Raw genomic sequence first — 23,313 nt, 5'->3', positions numbered from 1 at the left:
TGGCCATCATCTACTGAGCCTTAATCCTTGCCCTCCATCTCTTGAGTCTCAGACATCTGGTCAAGCATTAGCAGACCATGCAACATAAGCCATCTCTCCTTTGGAAAATGATATTAGAAATAAATTTCAGAAGGGTCCGAAAGATATCAATTCAAAGATATCAACTGTTTGTGTATTGCGTCTGAACAATTTACATTTTGCTGATCTTACCAGTACACTAAGATCATTTTATTTTGAGATAAGGGCAGTTTTTTATTAGAGGGTTCTCTTTGCCAAATCCTTCAACATTTGGGAAGAGAAAAGAACATTGTTACCTCTAAAGAGATATTTTCTGGGGTTTTTTCAAAATAGCATGATTCATTCTCTTGCCCTTTTCAAGAAGGCAAGGTTCTCACTCATCCTCTTTGATGATTACTGCCTCTTCTCCTACAGTTTTTAGTGCTGTTTTGAGAACCCCATAAGGAACTGTCTTATCCCTGGTGCCACACCAGCTCTTTCGAAGGACAGATGTATTAAAGGAAAGTTTCCTTTCTTGATTTTCACACTCATATTTGTGTTCACGAGGTCGGAGTAGGGAGAGTAGAGTCCAGCCAATGAGCGGATTCCCTCTAGTCTTCACTTGGATACTGTGGTTTCTCATGCATGAAACCTAGTACTTTTACACAGGGGCTCCAAACTCAGTTTCAGCATCCACCACTGTTGTGCAGAGCGACTGAAATTTCTTAGCCCCATAGACTCTTCCTTATATGGCAGAGTTTAAAAACACTAATCAGAAGTACACAGTAAGGATTAACGATCTCCAACCAAATGGCTTCAGCCTCTTCCACAGATAAGCATCCTGTGACTACACATCCGAACAAACAGCTATTTACTGGTTTTATTACAGATGTTAGGATTAAGCAGAATGGCATTTACAGTGATGGGGCGACTGGTCACTTAGACTCTCAGTAACAGAAGAGAAAGATGTTCACAGAGTAACAATCTACAACAATTCATTTCAAGCTTAATCAGATTGACTTATTGACTTTGATGAAAGACTCTATACATGAGGCTCTGTTCCCTCAACCAAATGGACAATAAAATAAAGGGAAGTTGTTCCCACCATGTCCAGTGCATTGAAAAGTCTTCCTTCTCAAAACCAGTGTGAACTCCTATGAGCAAAATAAGATAAGTAATTTTAGGTAAAGTAGTCCCTGTTGTTTGGACCTTACTTTATATGATCTCCTTACATCAAGCTGAAAGGATGAAAATGCTGACACTCATGAGACTTAAAGTTTCCTCTTACCTTCATCAAACCTGAGCTAGATAACTACACACTTGTGTCCTCCCTATCTTGATGATTCTGTTTCTGTGCTGAGCAAATGTGTAACCAGACAAACAACCTAGTGAGTAAAAGAGTCTCTCTATTTTCATTTGTGTTTCCCATGCTCGGGTGTGTTGAGCTTTGCCAAAAGTGACTGATTTTACATTTCCCAGACAGCTGGGGACTCCAGCTTCCCAAAGGGATGCTTGGGAAATGCACAGTCATAAAAGATGACCGTTCATTGTGATTGGCTGTGATACTCCAAACCAGGGATTAGAATCTCAGCGTCCTTTCCCGTCCTCTCCACAAGCCAAGGAAAAACACTAGTATCTTTTGTCCAGCGTAGACCTGAGAGATCACCCCGTTGTCTTGCTACTTTTGGAGAGATCTAGGAAAGCAAGTTTAGAAAGTTACCATTTCATTCCTGCCAGTCAGCCAGACACAACAAGGCAGCTTTTATGAGACTGTGGTTCCTAGATTGGCTGGTCTTCAGGATCACCGAGGGTGCCTGTTAAAAACGGATAGACAGTCCATGAAGGGGAGGGATGGGACCCAAGAGAGGGCTCCCAGGTGCTTCTCCAGGTGGTCATCAAGCTTTCTGACTCACAAGTCTAAAAGTAGGGCACTGATTCCAATTGCTTCAGTAAACACTGAAGTAGTTCTACTTATCTAACAAGATCAGTACATGGAACAGCGTCATCAAAAAATACTGTCATCGACTCAGAATCCCCCAAGCTCCCAGGACCTCAGACTGAGAGGCCTGACAAATATCCCCTCGAGTCACACTATACTGGGGAACTTCTGATCTATCGAGAAGGAAATTAGGGGAATAAGTTACCTAATAACTACTTTTTTAAAAGGCCAAGAAGAATGAAAGCATGCTCACAAAAGTCTTCAAATCCAAAATTATTAAAACAATCACGGAGGGCTTCCCTGCACAGTGGTTGAGAGTCCGCCTGCCGGTGCAGGGGACACGGCTTCGTGCCCTGGTCTGGGAAGATCCCACATGCCGTGGAGCAGCTGGGCCTGTGAGCCATGGCCGCTGAGCCTGCGCGTCCGGAGCCTGTGCTCCGCAACGGGAGAGGCCACAACAGTGAGAGGCCCACGTACCGAAAAAAAAAAATCACGGAAAGAGTATTAGGATCTATGAATCACTGAAAAGATTATTAGGTTCTGTTCATAGTTTTCTGGTGGTTTTATTGTTTGTTTATTTTATTTTTCACATCTCTGAAATTAGGGTACAGTTTACAGTCACTTTTAGCCAGGTGTAATGATACAGTTGTCATTTTCTGCACAAGAAATGTATAATGAAATTTGCAGGCTGTATATTAGAAACTTGGAAGACAATCCTAGAGAAATTTTGGAGTATGCTTTTAGGAAAGGCTGCTCCTTATTAATATTTTTTGGAATGTATTTTTAGCACTCTTTTTTTCTTTGACCCCCCTCAGACTTTCTGCATCTTCCCAGGCCATCTTGTGGGTAGTTTTCTACCTATGTTACACCTGCCCAGTGGCCCAGAGCCAAAGATTTCTCTTACTGCTCTCTTGGGTTCTCCCTTGCTCTCATACCTCTCTCTCTTTTCCTTCTCTTTTTTCTGTGTCTCCTATTCAATTTTAACCAATATTTTCTCAGCCTTAGCATAAGCGCAGTACTGGTAACAGTAATATATCATCTCTATGTCGGAGGAACTCACAGTCTAGCCAGGAATACAGACATCTAAGCCAAAACCAAAAGAAAGGACATTAATATATGTGAGAAATGCTGTAGTGTGGAGTAGTATTATCTTCTAAATGAGTGCAGAGAATGCAGTTAATTCTGTTGGAAGCAGGGTGTGCATGAGGGGTGCTGGGAAAGCGATAGAGAACATTTGGGAGTTGCCTCAGTCACATATTTTGTTCTTTTTCTCTCAAATATGGTGGTTTTTCTTTTCCCAAAGGAGCTCCTGATTTATTCACTTCATTTGTGTTGAAATAAATGAATACACACAGATTGCAAGGTTTGTAAATATAGACATGAGACCTTAAAATTCTTTTCAGCAAGTCTGTTTGGTAGCTGTTTTCCCATCTAGGCTCTGAAAAGCTGTAAAGAACAAGTGGAGGGAATTTCAATGGCTCCAAGAGATGCCTGGTGAGTTTTTATAGGCCCAATTAAGAGAGCAAGATAGGCTAGCTGTGAAGTGTTCAGATTTGCCAGAAGAAAACCTAATACCTGTTATCTGCTGGCATCTTATGTTCTGGAAAATTTGTTAAGACTGCCACAGTCCTCTGGCAGCAGGCTGTGGTTTGTCCTAGATGGGCTTTATTATTATTATTATTAGCAGATAAAGATTTCTGCTTCTTTAACAGTAGCATGAATATCCTGTAAGTAATAATTTCAGAAATGGGATGGCTCTAGAGCTTTCTACAAATATTAGTACCTTTATTACTGTTTCTTTTCAAGGGCTGCATGGCATATATTATACCTCCTTCCTCTTTTTACTTCTTTGGCTAAATTAGAAGAATGTTTATCTGTAAAAGGGGTTTGTAGACACATGGGTGGGAAGGAGGTAAGCGGGTTTCCACCGTCATAAAAGACATAACACTATGTCTTTATGGTGAAAGGGATTGGTTCAGGTAGGTCATGGTTGGAACAAAGAGTTGGTTGGGTGAATAAATAAAAACATTCTGAAAGATTTGTTTCTTCTATTATGAAGATGATTTACAAACCAAGTGGATGGATATACTTGGCAGCTGTCTGGACAATAACAGACACAGCTGGTGAATTCTGTAGTCAGAAGAAAGGGAGATCAAGATGCTGAGCTCGTGCTAGCCATCTTAGGAAAGGATTTGAGATGGAATGTGTAATAGCCACACAAGTACAAAACCATCAGAAGGTAATTTTCTACACATGATGGATAAGAGAAATGAGCTCCTGCTGTACACTGGTCCAGTACAAGAACTAAGACTTGTTCGTATTTTCCTCCTCCTGCTCCTTGAAGGCATTTGTTAAAAACTAGGGACGGGGGTGGTGGCGGGGGGGAACTTTCAAGATAGTGGAGGAGTAAGACGTGGAGATCACTTTCCTCCCCACAAATACATCAGAAATACATCTACACGTGGAACAACTCCTACACAACACCTACCGAACGCTGGCAGAAGACCTCAGACCTCCCAAAAGACAAGAAACTCCCCACATACCTGGGTAGGGCAAAAGAAAAAAGAAAAAACAGAGACAAAGAATAGGGAAGGGACCTGCACCAGTGGGAGGGAGCTGTGAAGGAGGAAAGGTTTCCACACACTAGGAAGCCCCTTCACTGGTGGAGATGGGGGTGGGCAGGGGGAAAGCCTCGGAGCCCTGGAGGAGAGTGCAGCAACAGGGGTGCAGAGGGCAAAGCAGAGGGATTCCAGCACGGAGGATCGGTGCCAGCACGGAGGATCGGTGCTGACTGGCACTCACCACCCCAAGAGGCTTGTCTGCTCACCCGCCGGGGCGGGTGGGACTGGGAGCTGAGGCTCAGGCTTCGGTCGGATCGCAGGGAGAGGACTGGGGTTGGCGGCATGAACACAACCTGAAGGGGTTAGTGCGCCACAGCTGGCCGGGAGGGAGTCCGGGGAAAAGTCTGGAGCTGCCAAGAAGCAAGAGACCATTGTTTCAGGGTGCGCGAAGAGAGGGGATTCATAGCACCACATAAACGAGCTCCGGAGACGGGCACGAGCCGCGGCTAAAAGCGCAGACCCCAGAGACGGGCATTAGACGCTAAGGCCGCTGCTGCCGCCACCAAGAAGCCTGTGCGCGAGCACAGCTCACTCTCCACACCTCCCCTCCCGGGAGCCTGTGCAGCCCGCCACTGCCAGGGTCGCATGATCCAGGGACAACTTCCCCAGGAGAACGCACGGCGGCCTCAGGCTGGTGCAATCCGTGCCCCTCCCTCCCCCCGGCCTGAGTGAGCCGGAGCCCCCGAATCAGCTGCTGCTTTAACCCAGTCCTGTCTGGGCGAAGAACAGATGCCCTCAGGCGACCTACACGCAGAGGCGGGGCCAAATCCAAAGCTGAACCCCAGGAGCTGTGCGAACAAAGAAGGGAAAGGGAAATCTCTCCCAGCAGCCTCAGGAGCAGCGGATTAAATCTTCACAATCAACTTGATGTACCCTGCATCTGTGGAATACATGAATAGACAACGAATCATCCCAAATTGAGGAGGTGGACTTTGGGGGCAATGATATATATATTTTTCCAACTTTTTCTCTTTGTGTGAATGTGTATGTGTATGCTTCTGTGTGTGATTTTGTCTGTATAGGTTTGCTTTTACCATTTGTCCTAGGGATCTGTCTGTCCATATTTTTCTAAATAGTTTTTAACACTTCTTACCATTGATGGATTTCTTTATTGGTTTGGTTGCTCTCTTCTTAATTTTTTTTATTACTTTTAATTTTTTTTAATTTAACTAACTTTTAAATTTTTTTATTTTAATAACTTTTATTTTAGTTTAGTTTTTTTTTCTTTTTTTTTTCTCTCCCTTTTCTTCTGACCTGTGTGGCTGATAGGGTCTTGGTGCTCCGGCCAGGAGTCAGACCTGAGCCTCTGAGCTAGGAGAGCTGAGTTCAGGACAATTGGTCCACCAGAGACCTCCCGCCCCAAATAATATCAGTCGGCAGGAGCTCTCCCAGAGATCTCTGTCTCAACGCTAAGACCCAGCTCCACTCAGCAACCAGCAGCTCCAGTGCTGGATACCCCATGGCCAACAACTAGCGAGACAGGAACACAACCCCACCCATTAGTAGAGAGGCTGCCTAAAATCATACTAAGTTCACAGACACCCCAAAACACACCACTGGACGTGGTCCTGCCCACTGGAAAGACAGGATCCAGCCTCATCCACCAGAACACAGGCAACAGTCTCCTCCACCAGGAAGCCTACACAACCCACTGAACTAACCTTACCCATTGGGGGAAGACCCCAAAAACAACAGGAATTATGAACCTGCAGCCAGCAAAAAGGAGACCCCAAACACAGTAAGTTAAGCAAAATAAGAAGACAGAGAAACACACAGCACATGAAGGAGCAAGGTAAAAACCCACCAGACCAAACAAATGAAGAGGAAATAAGCAGTCTACCTGAAAAAGAATTGAGAGTAATGATAGTAAAGATGATCCAAAATCTTGAAAATAGAATGGAAAAAAACACAAGAAACGTTTCACAAGGACCTAGAAGAACTAAAGAGCAAACAAACAATAATGAACAACACAATAAATGAAATTAAAAATTCTCTAGAAGGAATCAATAGCAGAATAACTGAGGCAGAAGAACAGGTAAGTGACCTGGAAGATAAAATAGTGGAAATAAGTAACGCAGAGCAGAATAAAGAAAAAAGAATGAAAAGAATTGAGGACACTCTTAGAGAACTCTGGGACAATGTTAAACACACCAACATTCAAATTATAGGGGTCCCAGAAGAAGAGAAACAGAAAGTGACTGAGAAGATATTTGAAGAGATTATACTTGAAAACTTCCCTAATATGGGAAAGGAAAGAGTCAATCAAGTACAGGAAGCGCAGAGAGTCCTGTACAGGATAAATCCAAGGAGAAACATGCCAAGACATATATTAATCAAACTATCAAAAATTAAATACAAAAAAAAATTTTAAAGCAGCAAGGGAAAAGCAACAAATAATATACAAGGGAATCCCCATAAGGTTAACAGCTGATTTCTCAGCAGAAACTTGGCAAGCCAGAAGCATGTGGCAGAACATATTAAAAGTGATGAAATGGAAAAACCTACAACCAAGATTACTCTACCCAGCAAGGATCTCATTCAGATTTGACAGAGAAATAAAACCTTTACAGACGAGCAAAAGCTAAGAGAATTCAGCACGACCAAACAAGCTTTACAGCAAATGCTAAAGGAACTTCTCTAGGCAGGAAACACAAGATAAGGAAAAGCCCTACAATAACAAACTCAAAGCAATTAAGAAAATGGTAATAGGAACATACATATTGATAATTAACCTTAAATGTAAATGGATTAAATGCTCCAACCAAAAGGCATAGACTGGCTGAATGGATACAAAAACAAGACCCGTATATATGTTGTCTACAAGCGACCCACTTCAGACCTAGGGACACATACAGCTTGAAAGTGAGGGGATGGAAAAAGATATTCCATGCAAATGGAAATCAGAAGAAAGCTGGAGTAGCAATCCTCCTATCAGAGAAAATACACTTTAAAATAAAGACTATTATAAGAGACAAAGAAGGGCACTACATAATGATCGAGGGATCAATCCAAGAAGAAGATACAACAATTGTAAATATTTATGCACCCAACATAGGAGCACCTTGATACATAAGGCAAATGCTAACAGCCATGAAAGGGGAAATGGATGGTAACACAATCATAGTAGGCGACTTGAACATCCCACTTTCACCAATGGGCACATCATCCAAAACGAAAATAAATAAGGAAACACAGCTTTAAGTGACGCATTAAACATGATGGACTTAACTGATATTTATAGGACATTCCATCCAAAAACAGCAGAATACACTTTCTTCTCAAGTGCTCATGGAACATTCTGCAGGATAGATCATATATTGGGTCACAAAAAAAGCCTTAGTAAATTTAGGAAAATTGAAGTTGTATCAAGTATCTTTTCTGACCACAATGCTATGAGACTAGATATCAATTACAGGAAAAAAACTGTAAAAAATACAAATACATGGAGGATAAACAATACTCTACTAAATAACCAAGAGATCACTGAAGAAATCAAAGAGGAAATTAAAAAAATACCTATAAACAAATGACAGTAAAAACATGACAACCCAAAACCATGCAGCAAAAGCAGTTCTAAGAGGGAAGTTTATAGCAATACCATCCTACCTTAAGAAACAAAAATTATCTGAAATAAACAACCTAACCTTACCCCTAAAACAGTTAGAGAAAGAAGAACAAAAAACACCAAAGTTAGCTGAAGGAAAGAAATCATAAAGTTCAGATCAGAAATGAATGAAAAAGAAATGAAGGAAATGATAGCAAATATCAATAATATTAAAAGCTGGTTCTTTGAGAAGATAAACAAAATTTATAAACCATAAGCCAGACTCATCAAGAAAAAAGGGAGAAGACTCAAATCAATAGAATTAGGAATGAAAAAGGAGAAGTAACAACTGACACTGCAGAAATCCAAAGGATCATGAGAGATTGCTACAAGCAACTATATGCCAATAAAATGGACAACCTGGAAGAAATGGACAAATTCTTAGAAAAGCACAAGCTTCCAAGACTGAACCAGGAAAAAACAGAAAATATAAACAGACCAATCACAAGCACTGAAATTGAAACTGTGATTAAAAATCTTCCAACAAACAAACACTCAGGACAAGATGGCTTCACAGGCGAATTCTATCAAACATTTACAGAAGAGTTAACACCTATCCTTCTCAAACTCTTCCAAAATGTAGCAGAGGGAGGAACACTCCCAAACTCATTCTACAAGGCCACCATCACCCTGATACCAATATCAGACAAAGATGTCACTAAAGAAAACTACAGGCCAATACCACTGATGAACAGAGACGCAAAAATTCTCAACAGAATACTAGCAAACAGAATCCAAAAGCACATTAAAAGGATCATACACCATGATCATATGGAGTTTATCCCAGGAATGCAAGGATTCTTCAATATACACAAATCAATCAATGTGATAAACCATATTCACAAATTGAATGAAAAAAATGATATGATCATCTCAATAGATGCAGAAAAAGCTTTTGACAAAATTTAAAACCCATTTATGATAAAAATCCTCCAGAAAGTAGGCATAGAGGGAACTTACCTCAACATAATAAAGGCCTTTTATGACAAACCCACAGCCAACATCGTTCTTAATGGTGAAAAACTGAAATCATTTCCACTAAGATCAGGAACAGAACAAGGTTGCCCACTGTCACCACTGTTATTCAACATAGTTTTGGAAGTTTTAGCCACAGCAATCAGAGGAGAAAAAGAAAAGGAATCCAAATTGGAAAAGAAGAATAAAGCTGTCACTGTTTGCAAATGGCACGATACTATACATAGAGAATCCCAAAGATGCTACCGGAAAACCACTAGAGCTAATCGTGAATTTGGTAAAGTAGCAGGATACAAAATTAATGAACAGAAACCTCTCGCATTCCTACACACTAATGATGAAACATCTGAAAGAGAAATTAGGGAAATACTCCCATTTACCATTGCAACCAAAAGAATAAAATATCTAGTTATAAACCTACCTAGGGAGACAAAAGACCTATATGCAGAAAACTGTAAGACACTGATGAAAGAAATTAAAGATGATACAAACAGATGGAGAGATATACCATGTTCTTGGATTGGAAGACTCAACAATATGAAAGTGACAATACTACCCAAAACAATCTACAGATTCAGTGCAATCCCTATCAAACTGCCAACGGCATTTTTCACAGAACTAGAACAAAAAATTTCACAATTTGTATGGAAACACAGAAGGCCCCGAATAACCAAAGCAATCTTGAGAAAGAAAAATGGAGCTGGAGGAATCAGGCCCCCTGACTTCAGACTATACTACAAAGCTACAGTAATCAAGACAGTATGGTACTGGCACAGAAACAGAAATATAGATCAATGAAACAGGTTAGAAAGCCCAGATATAAACCCACATACATATGGTCACCTTATCTTTGATAAAGGAGGCAAGAATATACAATGGAGAAAAGACAGCCTCTTCAATAAGTGGTGCTGGGAAAACTGTACAGCTACATGTAAAAGAATGAAATTAGAACACTCCTTGACACCATACACAAAAATAAGCTCAAAATGGATTAAAGACCTAAATGTAAGGCCAGACACTATCAAACTCTTAGAGGAAAACATAGGCAGAACACTCTATGACATAAATCACAGCAAGATCCTTTTTGACCAACCTCCTAGAGAAATGAAAATAAAAACAAAAGTAAACAAATGGGCCCTAATGAAACTTAAAGCTTTTGCACAGCAAAGGAAACCATAAACAAGACAAAAAGGCAACCCTCAGAATGGGCGAAAATATTTGCAAATGAAGCAACTGACAAAGGATTAATCTCCAAAATATGCAAGCAGCTCATGCAGCTCAGTATCAAAAAAACAAACAATCCAATCCAAAAATGGGCAGAAGACCTAAATAGGCATTTTTCCAAAGTAGATATACAGATTGCCAACAAACTCATGAAAGGATGCTCAAATCACTAATCATTAGAGTAATGCAAATCAAAACTACAATTAGGTATCACCTCACACCAGTCAGAATGGCCATCATCAAAAAATCTGCAAACAATAAATGCTGGAGAGGATGTGGAGAAAAGGGTGCCCTCTTGCACTGTTGGTGGGAATGTAAATTGATACAGCCAGTATGGAGAATAGTATGGAGGTTCCTTAAAAAATTAAAACTAGAACTACCATATGACCCAGCAATCCCACTACTGGGCATATACCCTGAGAAAACCATAATTCAAAAACAGTCATGTACCACAATATTCATTGCAGCTCTATTTACAATAGCCAGGACATGTAAGCAACCTAAGTGTCCATCGACATATGAATGGATAACGAAGATGTGGCACATATATACAGTGGAATATTAGCCATAAAAAGAAACGAAATTGAGTTGTTTGTAGTGAGGTGGATGGACCTAGAGTCTGTCATAGAGAGTGAAGTAAGTCAGAAAGAGAAAAATAAATATCATATGCTAACGCATATATATGGAATCTAAAAAAAATGGTTTTGAGGAATCTAGGGGCAGGACAGGAATAAAGACGCAGTTGTAGAGAATGGACTTGAGGACATGGGGAGGGAGAAGGGTAAGCTGGGATGAAATGAGAGAGTGGTATGGACATATATACACTAACAAATGTAAAATAGATACCTAGTGGGAAGCAGCTGCATAGCACAGGGAGATCAGCTCGGTGCTTTGTGACCACCTAGAGGGGTGGGTTAGGGAGGATAGGAGGGAGACGCAAGAGGGTGGGGATATGGGCATATATGTATACATATAGCTGATTCATTTTTTTATGCATCAGAAGCTAGCACAACATTGTAAACCAATTATACTCCAATAAAGATGTTAAAAAAGTAGGGACATTGTAAAACAATTCTGGATAAGTCAGTGGCTCTTAAGTTGCCACAGAAACCTAATTCAAACTGGCCTAAGCATAAAGGGAAATTTTTTTGGCTTATGTAACTTTAAAGTCCATAGGCATATCTGACTTCAGGCAAAGCTGGATCCTGCCCCTCCAGACAGGCCATTAGGGTTCTGTCCTTCTCCATCTCTCACCTTTGCTATTCTCTCTGTAGGGACCATTGTCAAGGGGCTCCCACATATGGTGACAAGACAACCATCAGCAGCTCTATACAAAGAGTGTCTCACCCCCAGTATGTCCAGGAGGTCCTAGAACTGATGTTCAATGCAATCCTCAATGGTTTATTGACTCAGCCTGTGTCACATATCCACTCCTGAGCTCCCATGGCCAGAAAGATACGGTACCTTTACTGGTCAGAACTGCATCACAAGATCACTCCTGGAACCAGAAAGTAGAATCAGACCTACATAAATTCCATGAATGAGTATAGATGAAGAAATGGTCCCTAAAAGAAAATCAATGCTTTATGCACAGGGGAAGGGAAAAATGGATGTCTACTACAACTTCTAGTTCTCATAGTGATATAAACTTCCTTCATCTTCTTAGATTTTCAAGGAGAGAGAGAGAGAAAAGAACTTTCCCTTCATGTACTTTCATGTTAGAAAGAACAGATCTATTGTCATTCTTAAACTTGCTGCCGTTGTCGGCTAGGTAAAAGGAGAGAGAAGATTTCTTTTTGTCTACTGGTCCAGTATCTTTGAGCTATCCCAAGAACCCAGCTGGCTTCACTGAATTATTCATGAGAAATAACCATACCACTGGTTATTTGTTCAGGTTGGCAAGTGACATTTCGATTCACCCAAGACCTAGGAATTTGCCTTAGAGGGAGGCAGTAGAATTCTTTGAAAGGACAAAAAGTAAATCTCTTTCTTTGGGTAAGAACTGCTCCATCTGTATCCTCTTGGATTGTTGTTTTGTGACAAGAACATATGCTTTTCTTAAAAGCTTCAAAAGATGGAATGAGGTAAAGAATTAGAACCATCAAACGTATGTATCCGTAACTGTTGTAGTTTGGCTCCTACCAGCAATAACCAACCCCTTCTCAGTTGATGAGACCCTCTTGAGCTCCATAATCACATCCCTCCCAATGTGTCCCTCCATCAACAGATGAGTGTTTCCCCGTGATTTCCTAAAACAACTGAACTGAGGAATGGAAGAAGTACCAAGGCAGAGAACTGTCTACAAATTAGGTGGATTTTGGAAGGGCCTGAGGTTTGATTGAACTCGTTATTGGTGAAACATCAAATGCTACTTGAAGGGTTGGGACTTGCTCACCTAGATTTCAGGAGTAGTGAAAATTTTAGGAAAGAAGAAGACAAAATAAATTCAAGATTCTTTCCTTTTGGTTGGTAGCTTTAGTCCTTTTATATCTCAGTGTGGCTTTCACTGAAACATGATGACATATTAGCCATACAGAAGAAGATCATGTGAGTGAATTTCTAGCTTTTAAACGCAGTGTAAATCATGTTGAAAGGAGGCAACATGTTTACAGGCAATCCCCAACATAAAAACAAACTGTGTTTCAAAAACCCATTAAGAAATTGGTAGTTTGGACCTGGGAATGGTTTTCCCCATAGGAAAAAAGTTACTGGTTGTAGGGTCCCAGACCAGCCTACAAAAAGCCCACTAAAGTCCAGTAACCTTTTGCTAGTCACAGAACACTAACCCAGAAGTGGGAGCAGGGGATCCATCTGAGCCAGGGGCTGGAGAAGGAAATTCCCCTCTTCCCACTTTCCTGGACACACTATGGAGATGTTCCCTAGCCTCTTCCTATCTATCAGTCTTTAAGAATGTCTTCCCAGTTTTCCTGACCTGTTATCACCCCTACCTCCCTATCATGACACTGCACTTAAGCCCACGCTTTCTCCCAAAGTGTTCAGGAGTCCAAAGTTACCTCTCTATACTGTCCTCCATCAAAGTACCTGTTTTCTTAGTGAAGTTCATCTCGGCTGCACTCTGTGGGGGGGCAAATAATCTGACCCGTGGAAGTTCTTCCCACTCCCTGAAAGACTTCTCTTTTTAAAGTAGACATTTGATTAACCCTAATTAGGTACAAATGTAGGCACTGTAGGGGAAGTCTAGGAGAAGGCAATAGGAGAGGGGTCAATGGAAACCATAACTGGAAACTTTCCCTTGGTGAAACAGAGGGGCAAGGGTCCCACACTGGTAGGACGTTTTCCCCCATGTCTTGTTGCTGCTACTCCACAGCCCAAAGGTCCTCCAGCACCTCTCTTTTATGTACAGACCCCCAGTTGCCCCACATCTCCCAGCCTGACAGGCTTCCTTGGGAAATGACCTGATCCTAGGGGTGGCACTGATTTCACCAGCATCCTGGCCCTTCCCTCAAAGGAAGACTTTTGTTTCTAAGTCTGCCCCCTGTGGCCCACGGCCAGCTGCCATGACTAACACAGACCATGAGTCCTCAGTCAGCGCTGTCTGAAATCTACCCTGAAGATGCTACTCTAAACTAGCGTCTTCCCATCCAGTCTTCTTGACCACAGAGAGAGGTCCTGAATTGTAGACCCAATCATATAGCAGGTATGGGAAGCATTTTAGAGCATGGAAGCTAGAATGCCTAAGTTCACATCCAGGCTACACTACTTGCTAACTGGGTAAATTTGGGCCATTTATTTAACCTCTCAGTCTCCTTTAAAAGTGGGATAATAGTACTGTGTATTGTGACAATTAAATGAGTATTACATGTAAAGCACTTAGAATCCTATCTGGCATGCAGTAAGGTGTTCAGGAAAGATGAGGAGTTTTTAAGTGGTGCACATACTGAGGTGTTTAGAAGTCATATGTTCCATTAGCCAGACAACTATTCTTAGTCATTGTTGGAGCTTAACCTCTTTGATGATTCCAGAGTCCTGGGACATGGCACAGCACACAAAGCATTTGGGGGGCCTTCTGGCCATACTCACTCTGGTTACCACTGAGGTACCCACAGTCCCGTCAGGTGGTAACTGTCAGGGTTGGTTGTAAGGGCACTTTTGGCAAAGTTCATGGGTCAAGAGGTCAATATCTATTTCCCTCTCCCCCCCACACACACTTTTCCTTTAAGAGTGTACTCCTTTCATCCTTGACCCCAGGGGCACACCTAATCTCTTTAGTGAGCTTGTGCTAAAATCAAAGACCAAAGACCAGAAGAAAGTTAGAAGCTTCTGTTTTCAACTCTGCAAAAATCCTGAAGCAAAGAAATACCTGGAGACAGAGAAAAAAAACGTATGGTTACCAAAGGAGAAAGGTGAGGGGGGATAAATTTGGAATTTGAGATTAACAGGTACATACTACTATATATAAAATAGGTAAACAGCAAGGACCTACTATATAGCACAGGGAACTACAGTCAGTATCTTGTAATAACCTATAACGGAAAAGAATCTGAAAAAGAATACATATATATATATGTATAATTGAATCACTTTGCTGAAACATTATAAATCAACTATACTTAAATAAAAAAATTAAAAAAAAAGAAAGAGAAATACCCGGGTCTAGTTAAAGACTTAAAATAGGAAAGAGAGGGGAATACAAACAGAATATATGCAAATCGTTTACTCAATAAATTTTACTACCGTCAGCTCAGTCACCACAATGGCATCATTTACTCAGTGCAGATTCTATCAGCGAATACCTTATATAAATTATTCCAGACAACTCCATGTGGTAGGTGTCTTTAATTCTGTCTCACAGGTGAGGAAACTAGTGTTCTAAGAATTTGCACCATAGTCACATGATCAGTAGCAAAGCTGATATTGCAATCTGTGCTAACTCCCTGTGGAACAGAAGAAAGGAAGGCTGCTGTGGCAGCTGCTGAGGTGCTTTTTCTACATGAAATGTTTGAAAGAAAGAGAATGTCTCCTGAACTACTCTTTAATGATCACTCCTAATTTGTTCTTAACCCAATAGAATTGAACTAAAACCAAATTTTGGTATTGTTTCATCGCTTCTTTGTAAAAGTCAAAATCATTCTTTTTATGCTATAATCAAATAAGTTAGCCTATCTCTGGCTCCAGCCCAAACCTAAATGCCAAAAAGCAGAAGAAGAGAGTTCAGAACCACATTATTTTTCCATAATATGTCAAAAAACCCTATGCTCTACTTACATTAGAGTGAAAAAAGAACTCTTTCTGCTTCTAATGAGCAATTAATTCCAGCTCAGGATGTTGAGTGTAGAATAGGTTAAGTTCCCCCAAACCACAACCGTTTGTGTTGGATCATGGTTAAAACCCAGAATTCCAACTTCTACAATAATCACATTCTTTTCTTCTACTGCAATGGGAGAAATGACCATTTTATGTAACATAGGAAAAACCATAGCAGAAACGCCTATGAATTCCAGATTTCCTAAACTGTTCTCAAAGCTGTTTAAAATCAGTTGGATACATTTTATTTTAGCAGAGCTCAAAAATTCTGAAATAAACTTTGGGAACTGAATATTTTAAAGAAAGATTTTTGGAGGAGAAGATATGAAAATTCACTTAATTAGCCTTTATAACACATGTATCACTTAACCTTGATGGCAGTGAAACTCCATGTGACATGTATTTGTGTTCAGATCCTGAAGCCCAGAACGGCCCCTTGCACAGCTTCCTAACTGTAATTAACCAATCGGGTTGCTGTGGTGGCCATCTTGTTCTTTCAGCTTAAGGAAAATTTTAACTCAGAGTCATTCTGAAATTTAACATCATTTGGTTCTTATTAAGTAGTAACTAGTCTGGTGTCATGATGGGGAAAAAAAAAAGTCAGAGAAAGCTCTCCTCTGAAGTAGACAGGAAGAACACTTAAATCAAAGAAAATCCTAAAATGATAATAATCACAACAGCAGTACTGGAACTGCCATTCTCCACAGGAAGAATGACCGCTTTTGAATACATTGTAATGACACAGACTAGAGTCTGTGACTTTACGATCCTCCTATGACTCTCATTAATTTCTCTGTCTCATTCCGAGCCTTGAAATCACAGTGCTAATTCTCAGAGTGTTTATGAGAAAGTGCAGAAGTTGACACCACTGACTTCAGCTAGGCTGACAGGAAAACCTTCCATTTGTTCAAGTAAATGATCTAAGAAGAGAGGGTGTAGTGTTATTATTATAAACTATTGAGAAATAGTTTCTTTTCTGTTTTCAATATAAGACTTCTGTAAAGCAACAGAGTTCTTGGGTTTTATCTCCGCGAAGCTTTCTTCAGATGATTTAGCTCATTTCATGTCACCTCTCACTCAGCTTACTCCCTAGACAGCAAAGCCAGAGCAGCACATGAAGAACAGATTTTCCACAATCATTCATCCCTTTGTTGATTTATTTATTCAGTGAATATTTATGAGTTTATATGCGAGTATACGTCAAGCCCAACACTTGCATCAACACTTACCAACAAAGAAGGAACACCTGAGGGGTGTGTGTGTAGATATTAATGTTTTGAAGTTCCTCCTTTAGAGAAAGAGTAGGAAATGTGTGAGAAAGAGGTTCCCTGTCATGAACTGATGTCTTTCACCTAATGAACCTTCTAGCTCAAAAATTCTGAAATAAACTTTGGGAACTGAATTTTTTAAATGAAGATGTTTACAGGAGAAGATATGAAAATTCACTTAATTGGCACTTATAACACATGTATCACTTAACCTTGATGACAATGAAAACTCCACGTGAGCCATATTTGTGTTCAGATCCTGAAGCCCAGAACTGCCCCGTGTGGAGGTACTTCCATTTTTTAGCTTTGTTTTCTCATCCTCGCTAATTGTCAGAGTCCCAAATTGTTTCTGAATAGCAACTCTATTTTAATTGTAATTTTTATATATATCAGCTACTTTTCCTTTTCTCGTCTATTTAGCATGGACCAGGGTTCCTGTTTTCCATACAATTCCCGTTACAGTAATTTCCAAGGTTTAAATTGTCAAGCAGCACCTCAGCAACAATGTGCTCTATGAGTATATGCTTATAAAGGAATCAGAAACTCACGTTCCAGAGGAAGAAATCATGGTCCCACCATTAATGGGAATGATGGTGGGAAGAAATCTTTTAACATAGTACTTATATTGGTAATCGGAAAAAAATGCTATGAGAGGGGCTTCCCTGGTGGCGCAGTGGTTGAGAGTCCGCCTGCTGATGCAGGGGACACGGGTTCGTGCCCCGGTCCGGGAAGATCCCACATGCCGCGGAGTGGCTGGGCCCGTGAGCCATGGCCGCTGAGCCTGCGTGTCCAGAGCCTGTGCTCCGCAACGGGAGAGGCCACAACAGTGAGAGGCCCGCGTACTGCAAAAAAAAAAAAAAAAAAAAAATGCTATGAGACTTAGGAGTTTGTGGTTTACCTGTGGTTCTAGGACTATTTTTAAATTTCCCAATTTCAGAAATTGGGTAACTTTCTCCTTTCTGCATATGGTTGCATAGATGTAAGCTTTAAGTCTTAAGTACATGATGATGAAAGAATTAAAAAGACAACAAGCACATAAGAAAGAACTGACATTTTGTTTCCAGTATTCCATATTTCCACTTAATTGATTTATAAGTTCAATTTATCAGAAATTTTGAATACCTTTGCAATTAGAAGCTCTTAAGACTTTCCTTTTCCTGGAGATTTTATCTACAAAATCAGAAGAAAACCTGTTAATGGCCCTCATCAATTACCCACTTTCACTTAATGCTGTGTCACTTTGGCCCCAGGACCAAAGAACAAAATTTCAAAGTGTATGGTTGCTTAGGCATATATTCACTTATTAATTAGTTCCTTAGACCTTTATTTGTGCCAGAAGTTTACTTGACTCTGAAGAATTAAGAGTTTGTGTCTGATGAGAAAGGCAGTCTGGAAACATGATTTCAAACATAATGGGATGTTTAGGAATAATTGTACAGGAAATAAGTTCTAGGTGAATGCATAGTCAAGAGAGACTAACTAAGAATAAACAGGACAGATGCTTTTATCCCATAAAACTTCACAGTGTGTATTCAGCCTTTTTTTTTTTTTTTTTTTTTTGTCTGCATTTAGGGCACTCTGCCTCCAAGTAAGCTACTCCAATTGTCCTTTGCAATTTCTAAGCAAATGTAAAGTAGCTTTTATCATGTTTCATAATGATACTTTTCTTTGGACCCAACCTCTCGTTTTGAAGATTTGGGTGATGGTGCAGCACATCTGTCCCAGTTACTGAGACCCTAGAGGGTAGTTTTTCTAACTGTGTGTCACAACTTATTAGATGATCATAAAATCAATTAGTCGGTTACAATTGACATTTTTAAAGATTTTGAGTAGAATAGAATAGATTAGAGGGCATAGCAGGTCGTAAATATGAGTATTGGCTGGTAGAAATTTTGTTTCACAGCCAATGTGTGGACGCATACAAGTATGTGCTGGGTCATGGTGTAAAGTATATTTTTAACTATGGGCCATGATTTTTAAAGGTTGAAAAACTCTAGACTTTAAATTCCATATCTGGCTGGCTTGCCATTTCATTTATAAGAACTCATATAGTATTTGTTTCAGACTAGGGGCTCAAGAAATTTTTTGAATAAACATTGTTGAATACATCTTATGTGAAACACATAATGAAAGGCACAGTTTGCTTTTCTTGATTATACCCATATATCAATATGATATGTAGATAAAGATAGATACGTATACAATTTGCACATATATTAATTAATTTTAGTTTAGCAGCCAATGGTTTATGTAGCTCTTAAATGGACATATTAAGAGGTTACAATTACATAGCCAGATCAGGTGGATATAGTTGGCATACTGTAGTCTTTTTTGTTTTCCTAAAATTACTCTTTTTCTCCATTTACATCAAAAAATATTTTATTATATAATAAATGTAATACATGCTCACTGTAAAAAAATTTAGATATTTGGTAAAGTGTTAAAACAGAAATTTAAATCACATATTATCTGACCACACAATAAATGAACATAGTGTTTTGGAGTACTTTCTTTTGTATGAGCACATACATACACACACACACACACACATACACACACATCTCACATGTAGTAATTACATTGGAATCCTACTGGATATGCTGTTACTTAAGCTGCTTTTCACTTTCTATTATATTGTGATCATTTCTTATGCCATTAAATAATCTTCAAAAATATGAATTTAATGTTTAATGTACAGTATTTTCTAGAAAGGATATTCAATAATTGACTAATCACTTTATCATTGTTGGATGTTTAAATTATTTTCATCATTTCTTATATAAGTAATGATGTACTAATTAGCTTTATAAATAAATCTTTGCATCCTTATGTTATTTCTTTACCATAAATCAGTATATTTGTTATTTAATATAAGGCTATGAAAAAAAATTTTAATTGATCCAAATAACCCAACTTGCCCCTAGAAAAGTTTTTAAGTTTATATTCACCCCAAAAATATATTTATTAATACATCCAACAAATATTAATGTTCTGTTTTATACAGGTTTCATAGCAGCCCTATTAAAACTGAGTATTTTCATTTTTCTTATTTTTTTATCAATTTGATAGCAAATATCAACTACTTGGTTTTCATTAAATTACAACTGAGATTGAGAATTTCATGTGTTTACTGGCCATATAAATTTCTTCTTTTCTATGCATTTTTCATTTTTTCTATTACAGTGTTTTCCTTTTTTGCTCCTGAGTTGTAAATCTTCTTGATATAGAAGGAATATTAAGCCTTTACCATCAAATATCATTAAGAATTTTTTCCACCTTTATCAATTGTCTCTTTAATGATACTTTAGAGAGAAAAAAGCTTTCATTTTTATGTAAACAGGTTGGAGACTTTTATTACTTTTTTCAAATGGCATTTTACACATCAAATCAAGATGGTCATATGACTTTTCTTCTTTTTCTAGTAATGTGATGAGTAATATTAAGAGTTCCTAATATTGAATAGCCTTGCAGTTCTGAAAAAATAAATCTACACTCATATGCTGTCTGTTTTATTCTTTTAAGATAGAGCTGGGCACAAAGTGCTAGTCTTTTATTTGTGATTTTGTATCTCTATATTTGGAAGTGAAGTTGATATCTAAGCTTTTGTGGGTTTTTTCCTAACTTTAATAGTTTTACATAGAAGGGATATATTACCTTTATAAAATAATTTGAGTGTCTTTTATCTGTTTCTTTGTAACAGTTTCTGTAGTCTAGGAATTATCTCTTTGTCAAGATTTAAAATAACTCACCCATAAAACCATCTAGCCTGATGCTTTTTTGTGGGTAATTCTTTCACTCCTTTTTCAACTATTCCCATAGATGGAGATCTTGGGAAAAGGAGATATTTCCTCCTTTACTGAAATTTGGAAAGTTGCTATCTTTTTTTCTATAAAATTATTTATTTCATTGAAATTTTCAAACTTTTAGTACATTTCATGTTTTTACTGCTTAATATGTTTAATAACTTTTTCTGCTCTAATACATTTATTTTTTACTTCATTAACTTATTATTTCTCTTTCCTTAAGAAAGGAAAAAGCCAACTTTTAAAATTATTGAGTTTACTTATTTCAGTTACTTTTTAGTCATGGTCAATAACAGTATAATTTAAGGCAGTGAGTTTCCTTTTGAATTTAGTTTGGTGAATTTCCAGAAGTGTCCAAATCTTATCTTCTTCTTAATTCTTTTCTAAGTATTCTGAAATTTTAAATGTATTTCTTCTTTGACCAAGACTGATTTATATGATCATTATTTTAAATTTTAAGAATTTATGTTTTTCCATCTAAATTTTTATTAATATTTGGTTTTAATGCTTTGTAGTCAAGGACAGTGACTTCTGAAATTTCTGGCATTTACTGAAAGTTGGGATAATGTATGTAACTTTTTGTCATTTAAAGATTTAATTAAATTAAAACTAATTATTTTTCTATAAATGTTTATTATTTAATAAATATTTATCGAGTGCCTGTTATATTCCAGGCACTGTTAAGGTGCTGGGGATATAGCAGAAAGCAAAATGGACAAAAGTCTCTGCCTTGGGGTACTTGCATTCTAATATACAACATATATGAATCACTATATTTCCTTGAAAGTAAGTCAGCATGGTTGTTATACACACAATAAATTTAATGACAGCTTTTCAAGAAAAGAACAAAAAAGAGAACACCACCACATTCAATGTAAGTTTCTATATTAAGAGCCATCTCCATTTCTCAAATGTTTAAGTGTAAGAAATGTGTGTCCTATACTTGGTAAAATATGGTAAAATAATCTTATGAACTGTATTTTTTCTGACATTGTATATATTTATTTAGCATCTTCTCGATCTGTCAAAGATAGAAGCCATTAAGTGTAAGTCCCCACTTACTATTCTGTTACTGAAGCTTTCAGCTTCATTTTGTTTTAGGTCTGTCTCTTGTAAAAGGTTGAATTGTGGTATTTGATTCATTCTGAGGCTTTCTCTCCTGTTACCATAACTGGCATTCTTATTCTTTCTGTCATTTTGTTTTAGGCTTCGGGCTTTGTACACCTTTTTCTGTTTCCCTTTTTTAGCTGTATTTTCTTTGATTATTTTATTCAGTAATTTCAATCATACTGACTTTATAAACACATTTTTAGCCTATTTTCTCTATCAACATCAAAAATGAAATCATCTCGTTGAGTTCCTTCCATGTCAAAGGAACAAAGTAAAATGACTGTAAGTTATCAGATTTCCCTCACACTTTTTAACCTGTGGTATTTTAGATCCAGTCATGTTTTTTTTTTTTTTTTTTTTTTTTGCGGTACTCGGGCCTCTCACTGTTGTGGCCACTCCCGTTGCTGAGCACAGGCTCCGGACGCGCAGGCTCAGCGGCCATGGCTTACGGGCCCAGCCGCTCCGCGGCATGTGGGATCTTCCCAGACCGGGGCACGAACCCGTGTCCCCTGCATCGGCAGGCGGACTCTCAACCACTGCGCCACCAGGGAAGCCCATTTAGATCCAGTCATGTTTTTAAAGAAAAATGTGTATCTTCTTTTTAATATTTTGTATGGGCCATGTTTCCTTCATCCAAGGATTGCATTCCAAGTCTACTGCTAGTCCTTCTTTGCTTTGACAGTTCCATAGTTGAGTTCTTTATCTTGGCTCACCTGCTTACCTTTTTGAGTGATTGTACTTCAGGAAGAATACATAGTGTGTGTGTGTGTATATATATATATATATATATATATATATATATATATATATATTTTTTTTTTTTTTTTTTTTTTTGGTGGTACACGGGCCTCTCACTGCTGTGGCCTCTCCCGTTGCGGAGCACAGGCTCCGGACACGCAGGCTCAGCGGCCATGGCTCACGGGCCCAGCCACTCTGCAGCATGTGGGATCTTCCCGGACCCGGGCATCGGCAGGCAGACTCTCAACCACTGCGCCACCAGGGAAGCCCCATAGTATATATTTAAATCCTTGAAATCTGATAATATTCTTATATAAATCTCAACACTTAATAACAATGCCTGGTGCTTTGAGGTGTATACTAAATATTTGTTGACTAAATTACATACCTGTTTCCCAAGGGTTTTTTCCTAAAAATTCCATTGTCTTTTGCTTTTTAATATTGGTGAAAAAGCAATCTAAGGCTGACCTGATTTTTCTTCATTGTAAGTAACCTGTTTTTCCTATCTGGATCTCATGGGATTCTTTCTTTATTCAGGATATTCAAACTTTCCATCTGAGTTTGTCTGGGTATTGGTCCCTTTCATTCATTTTGCCAGGTTTTTATTGAGTCCTTTGTATTAGCGGCTTCAGGTTGATTTCTTTCTGTTTTCTTAGTAGAAAGCGTGGATGTTGTTCCTTAAAGGAGATGAGTGAAGTTTCCTTGCTGGGGGAGGAGCTAGCCGATGTGAATTCACACCTCCTGTTGAGAGGTGAGGCAGCTTGAGAGG

The 23,313-nt window shown here is 38.8% G+C and overlaps 1 protein-coding gene across 1 annotated transcript in view; it reads left to right on the top strand.

Annotated features, from left to right (window-relative positions):
* The window catches only part of PARD3B (par-3 family cell polarity regulator beta), a 1,041,103-nt gene that overhangs the window by 901,938 nt on the left and 115,852 nt on the right, over positions 1–23,313 (top strand). The window lies entirely within an intron of this gene.

This window comes from Pseudorca crassidens, chromosome 6 (assembly GCF_039906515.1).
Source record: "Pseudorca crassidens isolate mPseCra1 chromosome 6, mPseCra1.hap1, whole genome shotgun sequence".
Taxonomy (NCBI): domain Eukaryota; kingdom Metazoa; phylum Chordata; class Mammalia; order Artiodactyla; family Delphinidae; genus Pseudorca; species Pseudorca crassidens.
The sequence above is the reverse complement of the archived record's forward strand: the minus strand, read 5'-3'. Positions and strand labels throughout refer to the sequence as shown.